The sequence below is a fragment of the Eleutherodactylus coqui genome, chromosome 11 (assembly GCF_035609145.1).
Source record: "Eleutherodactylus coqui strain aEleCoq1 chromosome 11, aEleCoq1.hap1, whole genome shotgun sequence".
NCBI classification, from domain to species: Eukaryota; Metazoa; Chordata; class Amphibia; order Anura; family Eleutherodactylidae; genus Eleutherodactylus; species Eleutherodactylus coqui.
Window position 1 is genome coordinate 62521069 of NC_089847.1, and position 14518 is coordinate 62535586.

Here is a 14518-nt window from a genome sequence, read left to right on the forward strand (position 1 = left end):
GGACCGGCGGCCATCTTGGGAGAAGATTTTTTGAAGTCCTTGTTTCGTCGGATCGGTAAGTAGCAAGCGGCTTAAAAACCGCTTTACTTTGCTATTTTATGCTAGGGGGGTGACAGGGGGAATGGGGTAAGGTAAAATTTTGAGGTTTGCCGCGAGACAACCCCTTTAAGCATTGCCATGGACATGGCTTGATAGGCACTCTGCAAGGGCAGCCCTGTGGGCTTTCAGAAGGCCCCCAGCTGCCATAATAACCACACAGCAACCTGCGATCTCATCACAGTGGGCTGTACATGACACCTGAACATCGGTCAGGGCATTTAGAGGGATTACAGCTCCGATGAGCAGCATGGTTTATTGGAGCTGTTGCAGGCGGGTGCCGGCTGTACAAAACAGCTGGCACCCACATTGTAAGGAGCGGTATCAACCCGCGATCCCCCTTCATACATGCCCCAAAGCTGCAGGATATAACCGAATGTCCTGCAGTGGCAATGGGTTAATAGGTTAAGATTCTCCCATATGCTCCTCACAGGAACTCCACACACATCATTGGAGTGAATAATTTTATTTATCACGGCTTTAATTCTATTTGCACATATTTTAGCCACAATTTTGTCATCACTATTTAGAATGGTGATGTGTCTCCAGTTTTTTTTTATATCTGTTCTGTCTCCTAATTTATATATCAAGGAGACCTCACCCTACTTCCATGACCCTGGGAGGGATTTGGAATTGAAAAAGGTCAGTAAGAAGGGAGAAAATATCTTTCAAAATTCCATAAAAGGTGAGCTAAAATTCAATGGGTATGCAGTCAGGGACAGGAACCTTAACTGGTTTAAAACTCTAAGTGGTCTCTAAAATTTCCTGCTCTATAATCACCTGTAATAAAAAAATCTTGAGATAGGCGTCCTTCAAAAACTTATGGCAACATGTTTTGTATTAAAAACCAAGCATCTCATATAAACTATTGTGTACATCTTTAATGCCATCAAGATCATTGATTAAACATGCTTTTCCTGTAATAAAAAAACATACCTGGAGCAGGTCTCGTTTTCTTCCAAGTGGTTTACCTTAGAATGGAAGGTTATCTCTTTTCCTTTCTCCTCCAGGTATTTGGCAATTTCTTTTTTAATATCTAATAACCGTTTTTCCACATTAATACTATTTTCTCAGAATTTGTACAGGGTTTGCAGACAGATATTTAAATTAGAATAAAATACACATTCCTCTTTAGCTTTAGAGATCCCAACATTTATAAAAAAAATAATGTAATATGTAATTTAATTTTTTCACACCGTACCCTGATGGGAATATTGGGATCTCTTATCTGAACCGTGAGGGGAGGTGAAATTACTTACCTCAGGCTTCCAATGATGTCCCCCGACAGGACCCTTATCCGCTGACCTTTTCTGGGAGGGCCCTGGAAATTTTAAATCTCCTTGCTCCTGACTACTACAGGTAGCCGAGAGCCTGGAGCAGTGACCGAGGACTGCGATGAACAGTCCCCAGTCATGTGATTGCCGATATCCAATGGATAATGGCAATCACATAAAAGTTAAAAGACAGTTGAATGCTCCTTTTGTTTGGTCCCCGTTGTGCATAAAGACATAAGATTAGGGCCACAATGGGTATGTTTCTGAACACAGGACCAACAGGGGGATCCATTTGGGGATGAAAGTCTTTATTCATGTATGTGCTGTATAAAAAAATCTGTTTTTAAAATTACACAATTGCCAAAAAAACAAAAATGATTTTTTCCCCCTCCTGCTTTGCTTAGATTAATTCAAAAACTGAAGTGTGAGGGGGAGGGGACCGAAATACGCAGTGCACCAATAGATGAATTCTTTAAGGAGTCTAGTTTTCAAAATAGGGGCATTCGTTTTGGCTACTTAAGGGCTCCGCAACTGTGCTATGGGGACTAAATCACCTTCAAGCAAAATGTCTGTTCTGAAAGTTGCAGGCTGCTTTTTTTTTGTTTTGGACCCAATTGCGCATACAGACATTATATTAGGGCCACAATGGGTATGTTTCAGAACACAGGACAAACAAGGGTATCCATTTTGGCATTCAAATCCTCATTTTTATGCGCACTATAGAAAAAAATCCTGTCTTTAAAATGACATATTTGAAAAAAATATGAAATTTTCTTTTTTCTCTTCTAATCTGCATTAATTACTGAAAAGAAACGGTGGGGTTAAAATACTTATGACACCCCTTAGTGAATACAATAAAATGTGTGTTTTAAAAAATGGGGTCATTTGTGGGGGTATCTATCATTCTGACATCTATGAGCCTTTGCAATCTTGGCTTGGTGTAGGAAACAAAATGTTCCTCAAAATGTTAATAATCAATGTTAAATTTCTTTGTCTCCTAACTGAAGTTTCTCCAATATGCTTCCAGAATAAAGTTAACAGATGGAAATATATGTCTCGTCAAAAAATTGTACAGTATGTTTGCACATGTTTGAAATATTTCAGTTAAAAATGTGAAAAAAATGACAATTTTAAAGAAATATACACAAATTCTATCGGTCTTTTTTTATCACCTAAATGAAGTATAATATGTGGTGAAAAAACAAAGTAAGAATTACTTGGATATACAAAATATTTACAGAGTTATTCTATGTTAAAGTGACACATGTCAGATTTCCAAAATTTGGCCTGATTATTAAGGTGCAAACAGGCCTGGTCACTAAGGGGTTTATAGTCCCAGTTCTAAACACAGGACCTGCCATAACTCTAAAATGCTCTGGCTAAGTCAGAGACCTCACCAGAACTCTCTACCCCCACACATCCAAATCAATGGTTAGCAAGAAACAAGGGGGATGCTGGAGAGGAACTACCTTCATTCAACTGACCCCCTATAGCACTTGTTAGGGGGGTCCAAACCAGACCGTTCAGCTGATGCTGTCTGCTTCCGAATTAGTCTTAGATGTGAGTACTCAGATGACGCAAATAGACAGCCACATGCACCATGGGATTGTCATAAGCGAAGTGAAGGTTTATTCAGCAGAGGTTACAGTTATAGAAGAAATTTGCTCACGTAGTTATTTAATTACTGCGCATGCCCAAGGTCGCTGGACATCTGCAAATTTTAATGAACAATATGTCTTTCAAAGACGTCTCCTACATAAACAATATATCAACGCCCGGTGACAACTGTATCAAAACATAATATGTCCTTGGATAGGCTTCTCAGAAAGGAGTGAGTTTCTCAAGGAAAAAGACATGGGAGAGAACTGATAAGGCATATGGGAACAGATTCAGGGTCATATAGCGGGAACAGGACAGATAAGGAGTAAGTTTGGAAGAGAAATTAAATGTATTTTTCTTATTTTATTCTAAGTACAGGGGAAAATCTAGAATTAACCCCTCACACACTTGAGGCAGGAATCTGCGTGACATCCCATATGGACCCCATTGGTAATATGTTCTTTGCGGGGCCAAGCAAATCATCTGCCTTACCCACTTGTATCCCCTCAGCATTCCCTAGTATCAAGTATTTTGGAGGTAACCCCTGAGTCCCCCTGGTAGGGCGGGGGGGGGGGGGGTATTTTGAGATGACTCCTCAGAGGGAACGTTTGGTTTCTTTGTTTCAACAGGTACTTCCAGCAGTCCCCCAGTCTAGTACAACTTGCTCTTCGAACCTGTCCTTCTTTTGATAGCTGCCACTGCTCCACCAGGGTAATCTGCCTCAGGCACCTTCTGCGCTGGCACTATCTATCTATAGATAGATGTCTATATTTCGATATCGATCTATATTTATGTCTATATGTAGATATAAATTGTAAGGAAAGGAGACAGCCATAGGGTATACCTGGCTAAACAAACAATTACCCAAAAAATTGCCAGAGGCAAGAGAATAGCCTTATGGCTATACCCTCCCAAACACAATACCAGGTCAATGCACAGAGTAGACAGACCAAACTCTTTTTCCAGTTCTAAATAGCCATTTAATATATGGTTCCAGATAGGGGATGTATCAGATATTAAACGGATAAGAACAGATACTACACTTTATCTTAGCCAAAAGGATCCTGGCCTTCCAACCAAAGCTACCATTTCTTGAGGCAATGTTAGGTTCACTGACAAGCGACAGGCCCTGGTAGGCTTCAACAGTCACCCACAATGCCTTGCTCCAGGTTTCTAAATTTGCAGAGCACCACCTTATGAAACATGCCTCATCATTCATCTGGCACTGCCCATGCATCCTAGACTTGTTGTGCGTGCAGCACCCTTCACCCCCCTACACAGGGGGGTGAAGGGTGTAACCACTAGCTTGTCTGTTAGGGGTCATTCGTCCAGGAATTTATTTTGATTGTCACATTTGGAGTCGGGAGGGAATTGTTTCTCTAAAATGAGTGAAATTGGCTTCAACCTTATGGAGTTTATTGCCCCACAACATCCACCCCTTCTAACCCCACAAGATCTTCCTGTCTGTCATGTTGGATCAAGCATTAGGAGCTGGCACCTTTGTTTCCAAATCCCCCTGAGTACACATTGCCTGCAGAGGGCCGACTGCGCACACTGACCAACCCTGATCTTCCTCTTTGGGGGAAAAAATGGTTGGGCATCAGTGCATTCAATATCTTGGTTTTCTCCCTCTGGTTGTTTGGACTTTCCGATTGACATACATAACACTGAATGACTAAAGAGCTTCTCAGATGGATCCCTGTGGCCTGCTTTGCAGAGTGCGGGCATTTGGCAAGGAATGAAGTAGTAGGAGGATCATCTTGGCTCACTGGTGTTGACAGACTGCTGTGTACCTGTGACTGGAAGGAAGAGGAGGTGGTTGTACTTGAGGCATGCTGTGTCATCCACTCTTCGACCTGAGCTGCATGCTGCAGATGTAACGCATGGGCAGAACCACTTCTTATGAATGATAGTAGGTTTGCATCGCTTTCAGCATAATGTCGAGTTGTTGCTTCAGTGGAAGCTGCTTGAAGTGGCAATTTGGCCATCCTCTATCACCTGCACCACCATCATGTCCCTTCCCCCTTGTTTTCTTCATTTTACCTTTTTATTTATTTTTTCTTCATTTTTCAGTGTAGTTGTATGCAATTTATTAGCTAACTTTGTAGTTTGCACAAAACCACTACTAGCTGTCTAAAGTCTGAAAATAATTTGTAGTGGCCGGACTGGTGACTTTGAACTACGTCTGAGGCTGCTGACACACACTGTATGTATTTGCTGTTTCTCTGTTTGGTTTTCCATTTTTTAGATGAACAAAACAAGCACCAACAACTAAATAAACCACAATCCCTGGGAGGCACAATATGTGAGAACAGAAGGCCATAGAGTATAGCTTGTATCTGTTGCAGTGGTTTTGGGATTGCTGCCATGCTCATAGTCTAGTACAGGATTTGCAGGTGGTTCTCCATCTTTAGGCCCTGGTGGGTCTGGTATTAGGTGAGACATGCTTAGCCGCACCTGTGAGTAATTGTTACGGCTATTTAGTCTGGCTGATACTGAACTGAATTGCTGTTGAATCTTCAGTCTAGCTCTGACAGTGGTCTCAGTCAGAGCTTGGTCCTGGACCTATCATTTGCCTGCTGCACTGCAAAGCTAAGTTTGTGTTTCTTTTCTTTTGTGTTTCTTACCCATGTAGGGTTAACTAAGGACTGAGGTACAAGGTCAGGTACATCCTTGTCAGGGCGATTTGCCTGCGTGTAGGCATGTCCCCATCCCTGAGGTTATTTAGATAGGGAAAGAGTTCCCACGTTTTAGTTTATTATTGTTTTGATGCAGTTTGTGTGTTTTATGTGCGTGATCTGTGGATTTCAGATCCAGCATGTCCTGGATGGACCTGACAGTATCTTTGTGATCTAGTAAAGAAGGATATCAACAGCACAGTTTTAAGCTGTATTCAGCTGGACAGGTATCTGCATAGCCACCAACATTAGGTTCGATCCAATCAAGATCCCAACCACAGTGTAGATATATAGAGTAGAAATGGCAGCATCTGTGGTGCAGATAAAAGTTATTTATTCTTCCAAATGATAAAAACAAAAATAGACTCCATGGAGTTGAAATGTTAAGTATAAAATATAAAAGCAACACATCACACTTAAATACAGACACTAAGTCATCACAAAACCAATCACCATACAGACAATGATTAGAAATTACTACTCCCAAAGAGACAGGGGTACTACCTCTACACATGGTGTCATCATGGCGATTTGTAGCTCCATACCTGTATCAGTGAGTCCAGTGCCTGCTAGTGCGCATACGTAGTAGCCCACAGTGCACTGTGTGGTGACGAAATCTTGAGATACCTTTAACACATGTGTATAATAGTCCGATGCACATGTTCAGGAACCTCTGAGATACAGGTGACATCAGCTGTCCTTCCTCCGATGCTCTATTAATCAAATCTCGTGATGCCATTCACAGGCATCATTGGTTGTCTTCCACGTGTGTGCACATGCGTTGCACTATCCGGGGCTCAGATGAAGTCACTTATAACCATAGTAACCCAGACCAACAAACACTACACCACATTCGATAGAAGCTATCTGATCCGCAGCCCGTCTGCAGCTGATACTGCTCATGGGCCACAGAATCCACGTCATCGCATAGCAATGATGCAACATAATCTGTACTGTTCATGTGCACTGGCACACCAGCTGACACATTCGCAGCACACCTAAAAAGACAGCGAACAGGTACACGGCCGGGCACAGGGTCAGATTTTCTTTGTAAGGCCTTAACACATGACAGCATGTATGACGAGTGGTATGGCCATAACCATCGGACTAAACTGTTAGGCTGGATGAAATCCAGGATTTACTAGCATTAGTATGGGGCACTTACATAACTCTTCTCCCCAAAGACTAAAGAAGACAGAAAAATAATACATCACTGTAGCTACACAAAAGAATAGAAAGACGACTGGTGTCACTTAAGGAACAAGTGGAATGACCATCACTTTGTCTGAAAAACTTTGTTAAGGGTAGTAGCTAGAAGTCAATACCCCCAACCGAGTTGACTAGAAAAAATGAAAATAAGGCTGTATCCCCTGAGACAGGCGGGATAACAGACAGGACAGACACTGGCACACTTTAAGTGGATTAGTGGGGAGTAGCATCCAAAACCTCCAAATGCATTCAGACACATACACTTATTGAAACGCAAGTGGATTTAATCCCCATACTCTCTCCTGCACATAAGTTTAAACACATGAACATTAGAGATGAGCGAACGTACTCGGATAAGCACTACTCGTCCGAGTAATGTGCCTTATCCGAGTACCGCTGTACTCGTGCTGAAAGATTCAGGGCGCTCCGCTGCTGACAGGTGAGTCGCAGCGGGGAGCGGGGCAGAGCGGGCGGGAGAGAAGGAGAGAAAGATCTCCCCTCCGTTCCTCCCCGCTCTCCCCTGCAGCTCCCTGCTCCGCAGCGTGTCCCGAATCTTTCAGGACGAGTACAGCGGTACTCGGATAAAGCACATTACTCGGACGAGTAGTGCTTATCCGAGTACGTTCGCTCATCTCTAATGAACATTATAATAAACATGGTAAAAATCAGATTAGGCATTAAATATAGCAGCATAAGCATTGGCATTATTAGACAGCGCAAGAAAGGGAACATAAAATAACTTTAAGGTCCTTTTCAAAGGGCATAACAGGGAAAACAAAGGGCAGCAAGGGCGCGTCAGCAAAGTCCCATAACAGAGGAAGTCTTTTTTAGCACCACGTTGTCACTTTATATGGGACAGTGGGTTTCTCTGGCTTGAATTCATTGCTGAATCCTGTCTGCATAGGGTTGGTGCTCCACGACCCTATCCCAGTAGAAGAGCACAGGGAAGGAATTGCTCCCAGAAAAACCCTTACCTCTGAGTCACTGTCCTCAGGGTCTGTTGCTAGCTCAGAACAGTCTAAGTTTGACTGCCGCCATGATGCAGATGAGCTGCCAGGCCTAACAACCTCCTCAGAAAACACTTGTGGCCCAGAAACAGGTGACTGCAATCCCAATAAGGGCCCTCAAGGGAGGTCATCCACAAAGGTGAAAAAAAAAATTGCGTCCCCATACACCCGGACAAATGGTAGCAGGTGTACAGACACAATGTTTTTGACCTTGTGGTTGTCATGGTGAAGTAAAATCTAAGGGGGATAGTACTTTCTACAAACCCTTCTCCCATTAGGAACCAATAACTCAACATGTCCACGTCTTAGAGTATAGCGCGTTTTAGGCACACTAGAACAGGGTTTAGGAGAGTCCTTACTTTCTTTCTGCATATTGTAGTTAACTCAGCCTTGTCTCTCTGGTAACTTTTTCTTCTTTCTCATAGGGCTCAGAGGGCTGGAAGACCAGAGAACTGCTTGGTGATCTGTAACAAGCTCAGACGCGAGTGCACAACTTTTCTCCGTGTCTGAAAAGATGGCAGAGGTAAATGAAAAAGCGTCAGGCAGCAAGTTGTCGGTGCAATCTGTTTTTATGTATCCATCAGAATACAGGCTAATAGCCTCTACATCGCACAAAATAGCGACGTTTCGACCTTCTGTGCTGGTCTTTGTCAAGCTTGAGGCACTTCTCTGTTTTCAGCTACAGGCGCAGAGGAATCATCCTGTTCGTGATGCCATAAGCTGCGCCCTGCAGCATCAGAGGAGTGGGCCTCGAGCCGAGGAGCTATAAAGGGTAGATTGAGGCCTTGTCACAGGGCTCTACCATCTCCTCCCATGAGGGTAGCACAGGACTCAACCATGTTACTGCTGGGGGAGTTTCACAGGGAAAAACCAATCCACAGTTTACCTCAAAGTCCTTTGTCACTCGTGACACCACCGTTCCATCCTCTGTGGTGAATCCAGAAGTTGGAATAAATAGTCCACACACAGGGATAACTTTCTGAGCCAAACTGGGAACAGTTGGTAGAGCTCGTTTACGTGAATAAACTTGAATATGGTCCAAACTGTACAACATCAGGCTGACATAGGAACAACAAGAGATAATGGTGTGAAAGGGAGGACACTTCCTTTTAGCCAGTAGAGCAATGTGTGATCATTCTCAGTGAGAGAAACCAAGTAATCTTGTAGATATGTTACCTTTTAATGGCTAACAAAAATACATGGTGTTACAGCAAGCTTTCGGGGATATCTTGCACTCTTCGTCAAGCTAATGAATGAAACTAGTTTGGATGGCACATACAGATGCAGAGGGGAGGGGAACACACTCCTCAATCGAAATAAATGTTCACACAGAAATTTGAGACTGTTTTGCACTCAAAACTTAAAACAACAGACAAACTGAGCTGAGACTTCCATTTGTCCCGGCTGTACATTTATTTGCTAGCTTTCATTTAAAGAAAATAATTTCCCTCAAAACTTCAAGCTTATGTATGTCTGTCCGAAAAGGTTGCACCATTACATCAGTGTTTTTTCTCTTTTCCTTCTCCTCTATCAAAGAAAGGCGACTCCTAGAATTGCTCCAACTACAGAACAATAGCCCTCATTTTGCAAAATTATACAGGAAAGACTGACATCAGTAGCTCTTGAGAATGCCAAAAGAATACCTACATGTGCTTCATCAACTACATCAAGGCCATTGACTGCGTCGACCATGACAAGCTATGGTAGGCCCTACAAGAGCTGGGTGTATTGGCACATCTAATCAAGCTCATAAAATCACTTTATACCAATCAAGAAGCCACTGTGAAAACACAGTATGGGAACACAGATTGGTTTGAGATCGACAAAGGTGTCCAACAGGGCTGCATCCTCTCATCCTTCTTGTTTAACCTATATGCGGAAGTGATCATGCGTAAAATGGGCCTAGACAAATTGGAAATCAGGGTAAAAATAGGTGGAAGAAACATTAACAATCTCCGTTATGTGGATGACGCAATTCTGTTTGACAATAAGGTCATAGAATGCGTGCAAGACTTCATCTTGCTTGGCTAAAATTGGCCAGACTGGAGAATCTATGCCAGAGATAAAACGTAGGATAGCATTGGGGCAAAGCGCAATGCTAAACATGGGCAAAATCTGTAAAAGTAGGGATAACGGCATAGCAACTAAATGCAGGATAGTGCAAACCATTGTTTCCCCCAAAGCCATGTATGGATGTGAAAGCTGGACTGCGAAAAAAACTGATAGAAGGAGAATTGATGCGTTTGAGCTGTGGTGCTGGCAAAAGCTGCTGCGTATACCCTGGACGGCGAGAGTAACAAACAGAGAAGTCCTGAATTGTATAAGACTCGATATATCACTGGAGGGGAAGATGACCAGACTCAGACTCACGTATTTTGGCCATGTAATGCAAACAGAGTTGCTGAAAAAATCTATAATGCTTGGACGGATCAATGGCAAAGAAGACCTGGTGCCAAAGGACACAATGGTTGATACTGTCAAAGCTGATACTGGCATGGATAACACACAACTAAAAGAAGCAGTGCAAAACCGAAAAACATGGAGGGAACGCACCTTTAGGGTCGCAGAGGGTCATGAATGACTAAACACCTAACAACAACAACAATTTATAAGAAACAGATCTAAAAAAAGGGGAGGAGGTGTTGCATTGTACAGTATGTTAGGAAAACATTAATCTCCACAAAGATTTAAGCTTCAGAGCATGGTAGTTCTGTAGAAACAGTTTGGGTAAGAATAAAAGGAGAGAACAACAGAAAGCACCCCATTGTAGGCATTTACTATAGGCTGCCTGGAAAAACAGAAGATATAGATGAACTCTTTCTACATCAGATGGCCAAGCTCTCAAAAAAGCATGACATATTGATCATGGGAGACATTTGTTGGGAATCTTTCTTAGGTAAAAGTAATGGATCCAACAAATTCTAATCCTCTCTTGCTGACAGCTTTATCTTCCAAAAGGTAGAAGAGAAAGCAAAGAGATCTGTTTTCTTGGATCTAATTCTTATCAATAGGGAAGGAATGGTTGAGGAAGTAAGGGTGGCTGGAACCTTAGGAGGCAGTGGTCATGCTATCTTTGAATTTTGGATAACAAGGGAAGGACAACCTCAAGGTTGGATTTCAGAAAGGCAGGTTTTAATGGACTAAGAAACAGGGTAGGAAGGATCTAATGGCTGGATGTTATTAACCCTTTGCAATCCAATTTTGGATTCAGGGTTTCCTAGGGGCCTTTCTCTTTCTGCCATTATACAATAACGCCATCTGCTGGCTAGAGCCAGTACTGCAGTATGGGACATGCTGGAGAGGCCCCTGACAGCAGAGCGGCCAGTAATATACAGTAAGAATACCTTGACGGACGTCTTCTGACATCGGAGCTGTACAGCCTTCAAATACAATCAGACGTCAGACAGTGGATTGGAAAGGGTTAAGGATAGAAATGTACAAGAAGGTTGGGAAAAATTGCAAAATGAGATTCTCAAAGCATAATCATTAACAATTCCTAAAATAAGGAAAAATGGGAAGCATTTAAATAGACCAGGATGAATAAACACAGAACTTACACACATTTTAAGAAGGAAGAAAAATATGTGCACCAGGTAGTGGCCCCAATAGGGATAGTCACCCGCTTAATTGCCCCATTGGTGATCGTGACCTCTTTAGTGGCCAGAGTAGTAATAGTGACCCCATTAGGAGTCCTAGTAGTAATAGGGACCCTATTAGGGGCCTCTTTAGTGATAGTGACCCTATTAGCAGCCCTAGTAGCAATAGTGACCCCATAAAGGACCCAGTAGTAATTGAGACCCCCATAGTAGCTCCAGTTGTACTAGTGTCCACATTAGTTGTCTTGGTTTTAATAATGATCCTCATAGTGGCCCCAGTAGTAATAGCACTCCCATTTGTTGCCCCAATAATAATAGTTTCCGCCATAGTGGCCCCAGTAGTAGTAGTGTCCCCCGTAGTGTCCATATTAGTAATGACCCCAGTAGCAATAGTGACCCTCACAGTGGCTCCAGTAGTAATAGTCACCCCTGTAGTGGACTTCCAGCTAGGCAGCAAGAGCTATGCTGTTTCTGTAACTTGGGAGTTATGGAAATGGAGTAGCTCAGCCAAGCTCGGCTGATTCAGTCATCCCAGTCACCTTGTAATCAGCAGAATTCCCATCTTGACCATGTTTTGCTAAGATGGGAACAACCAATTAAAGCGGATTGCACAACAACATTACAAAAGACGCCTGTGCTTTGCTAGAACATTTACAACATCCACATTGCTACTGTGAATATTAGAAAGACACAGGGCATATTCAATTCCGCATACAAAATATGGATTAAAATAAGCTGTGCATATGCAGAGTTGGATCAACTGCAACGCTTGGTGAGTTAGCTACAGATCTTTTTCTGCATTCCAACCCACGTTTGTGGCCTGGCAAAAATTATGTAGAACCACACAAGCTTTGATTACAGCACGCCCATTCTTAGAATTCATCTGCACTGAGCTACGGAATAAGGGGGAATACCTAAGGGCTCAGGGGCCCGGGTACAAAAGTTCAGCTCGGGCCCCCTCTGCCCAAGGCTTCCACCCCTCACTCCCCCGTACCTATACCTAGATCGTGCTGCAAACATGATCTAGCCCCTTGGCGTAATCTTTCCAAACATGACGCATTTCCTGAACATGAAAATTTGTTTGTAGCCCCGCAGGCCACTCTCATACACACTGCTTTTTACCGCTATTAGCACGATGTCCCGAGCGCCGTACTAACCGCGGTACAACACTCCCATAGATTTTAATGAGCTTACTCAAATCTGCGCTCGAACATGGTGTTTCTAACAATGTGATTTTCGAGAGCTGTCTGTTCTATTTTTGCATTTTCATGCTTTTTACACACCTCATCACCCATCACAATGATGGGATGTGCTGTCAAACGCTGTAACCTGTGTTTGAAAACGCTGCTCGAAATTCCGGTAAAAATGCCACAATTTCAAGCTGCATTTTCTGAACACGTGTGTCAGAGGGGCCTTAGGGTGGTTCATGTTTATGTTGTACTTTAGAACCACAATAAAGAAAAACACATAAAAAACCTGCACGCAGTATTTAAAGACCACGTACGTTATTAAGGAGCTGCAGAAACTAATAAAAACTGCATGTGGTTTAGATGCGGTTTTTAATTGTGTGTAGAGTATGCAAATAAATACAGTAAATCTGGGGAGATGTATAACTTATACCAAAGAGAGAGAGAGAGAGAGAGAGAGAGAGAGAGAGAGAGAGAGAGAGACAGGAGATAGATAGATATGAGATAGGATATAGATAGATATGATGTTAGATAGATATGAGATAGATAGATATGATGTTAGAAGGATAGGAGATAGAAAGATAGATAGATATGAGATAGATAGATAGATATGAGGTAAATAGATATGAGGTAGATAGATATGAGATTAGATAGATAGGAGATAGATAGATAGATATGATGTTAGATGGATATGAGATAGCAGGATAGCATATATAGATAGATATGAGATAGATAGATAGATGATAGATAATAGAGAAATAGCAGATAGATAGATATAGATAATAGAGAGATAGGAGAGAGATAGATAGATAATAGAGAAATAGCAGATAAATAGGAGATAGATAGGAGATAGATAGATAGATGAAGGAGACAGACAGACAGATACACACACACACACATATATATACACTTACCCCAGGGCCCGGTCCACTTCTCCTCCATGTGACAGCAGCAGGAGAGGCAAACTCAGAAGCTTCCCGTTCAGCAGGAAGCAAGGGGCAGCACATGATCACATGATCACTGTGCCCTGCCAGCCCATGTGACTTCCTCCCTCCTCCTCCCTGCTCTGCCGGGCTTCCTCTCAGGCTGGCCGTTCTGGCTGCCGCATGATGGGAATCTTGCTACAGACAGAACGGCCAGCCATTAATGCACTGAATGCGCATGTGGGTATAGCGGAGGGCGGCCCCCTGAGCGCAGAGGCCGGGTCGCCATGGCGACCCCAGCAACCCCTGACTCTACGCCTATGTACGAAATACTCTCCACTAGCTAGTGAGTATGCCAAAAGCACACTCGGCAAATCGCCAGTCTCATATGAGGTGGTAATTAAAGATGCGCCTCCTGGTGTCTAAACATCTGCGAGCTCAGAATGTGGTTGGTCAGGCCACAGCCCTCATCCGTCACAATGACGAATGAGTCAAGTGGACCTGAAAAGCCAGGAAATCTGCATGGCTCTGGCAAGGGCAACAGGTTGGCTGAAACCGCTGACCCATTCAGAAAGCCCCTTAAGGTATGAGCATCTGCAGACATTCTATAGGCCCCGATATCCATAAAACTGCGTCAGCGTAGAATTTCTCGGTGATGGTCTTCTAATCTTCCAAAGGAGGCAGGGTCATAATCAATGTTTACAAATGAAGCTACATAGTGTTGAAAGTCTTCCTTATTATGCCAGTAATTGAAGAAATGCCAGGTAGGAATTCAAAGTGAAGAGATGCAAATGAATTCCCAATGGCAAAGAATCTGCAAAACCGAAGAACAACAAAAAGAAAAGATAAAAACATAATTTAAAAACAGGGAAAGACCTGTAATGAAAAAAATAAGTTTAAGAAAAAAGAAAACACCAAGCATAGACAGCGACAAAATTGCAACACAGAT

At 42.8% G+C, this 14518-nt stretch overlaps 1 pseudogene; it reads right to left on the bottom strand.

Moving 5' to 3' along the window:
• Positions 1 to 3865: 3865 nt before the first annotated feature.
• LOC136582908 (U2 spliceosomal RNA) lies at positions 3866 to 4032 on the bottom strand (annotated as a pseudogene).
• Between the last annotated feature and the right edge of the window lie 10486 nt (positions 4033 to 14518).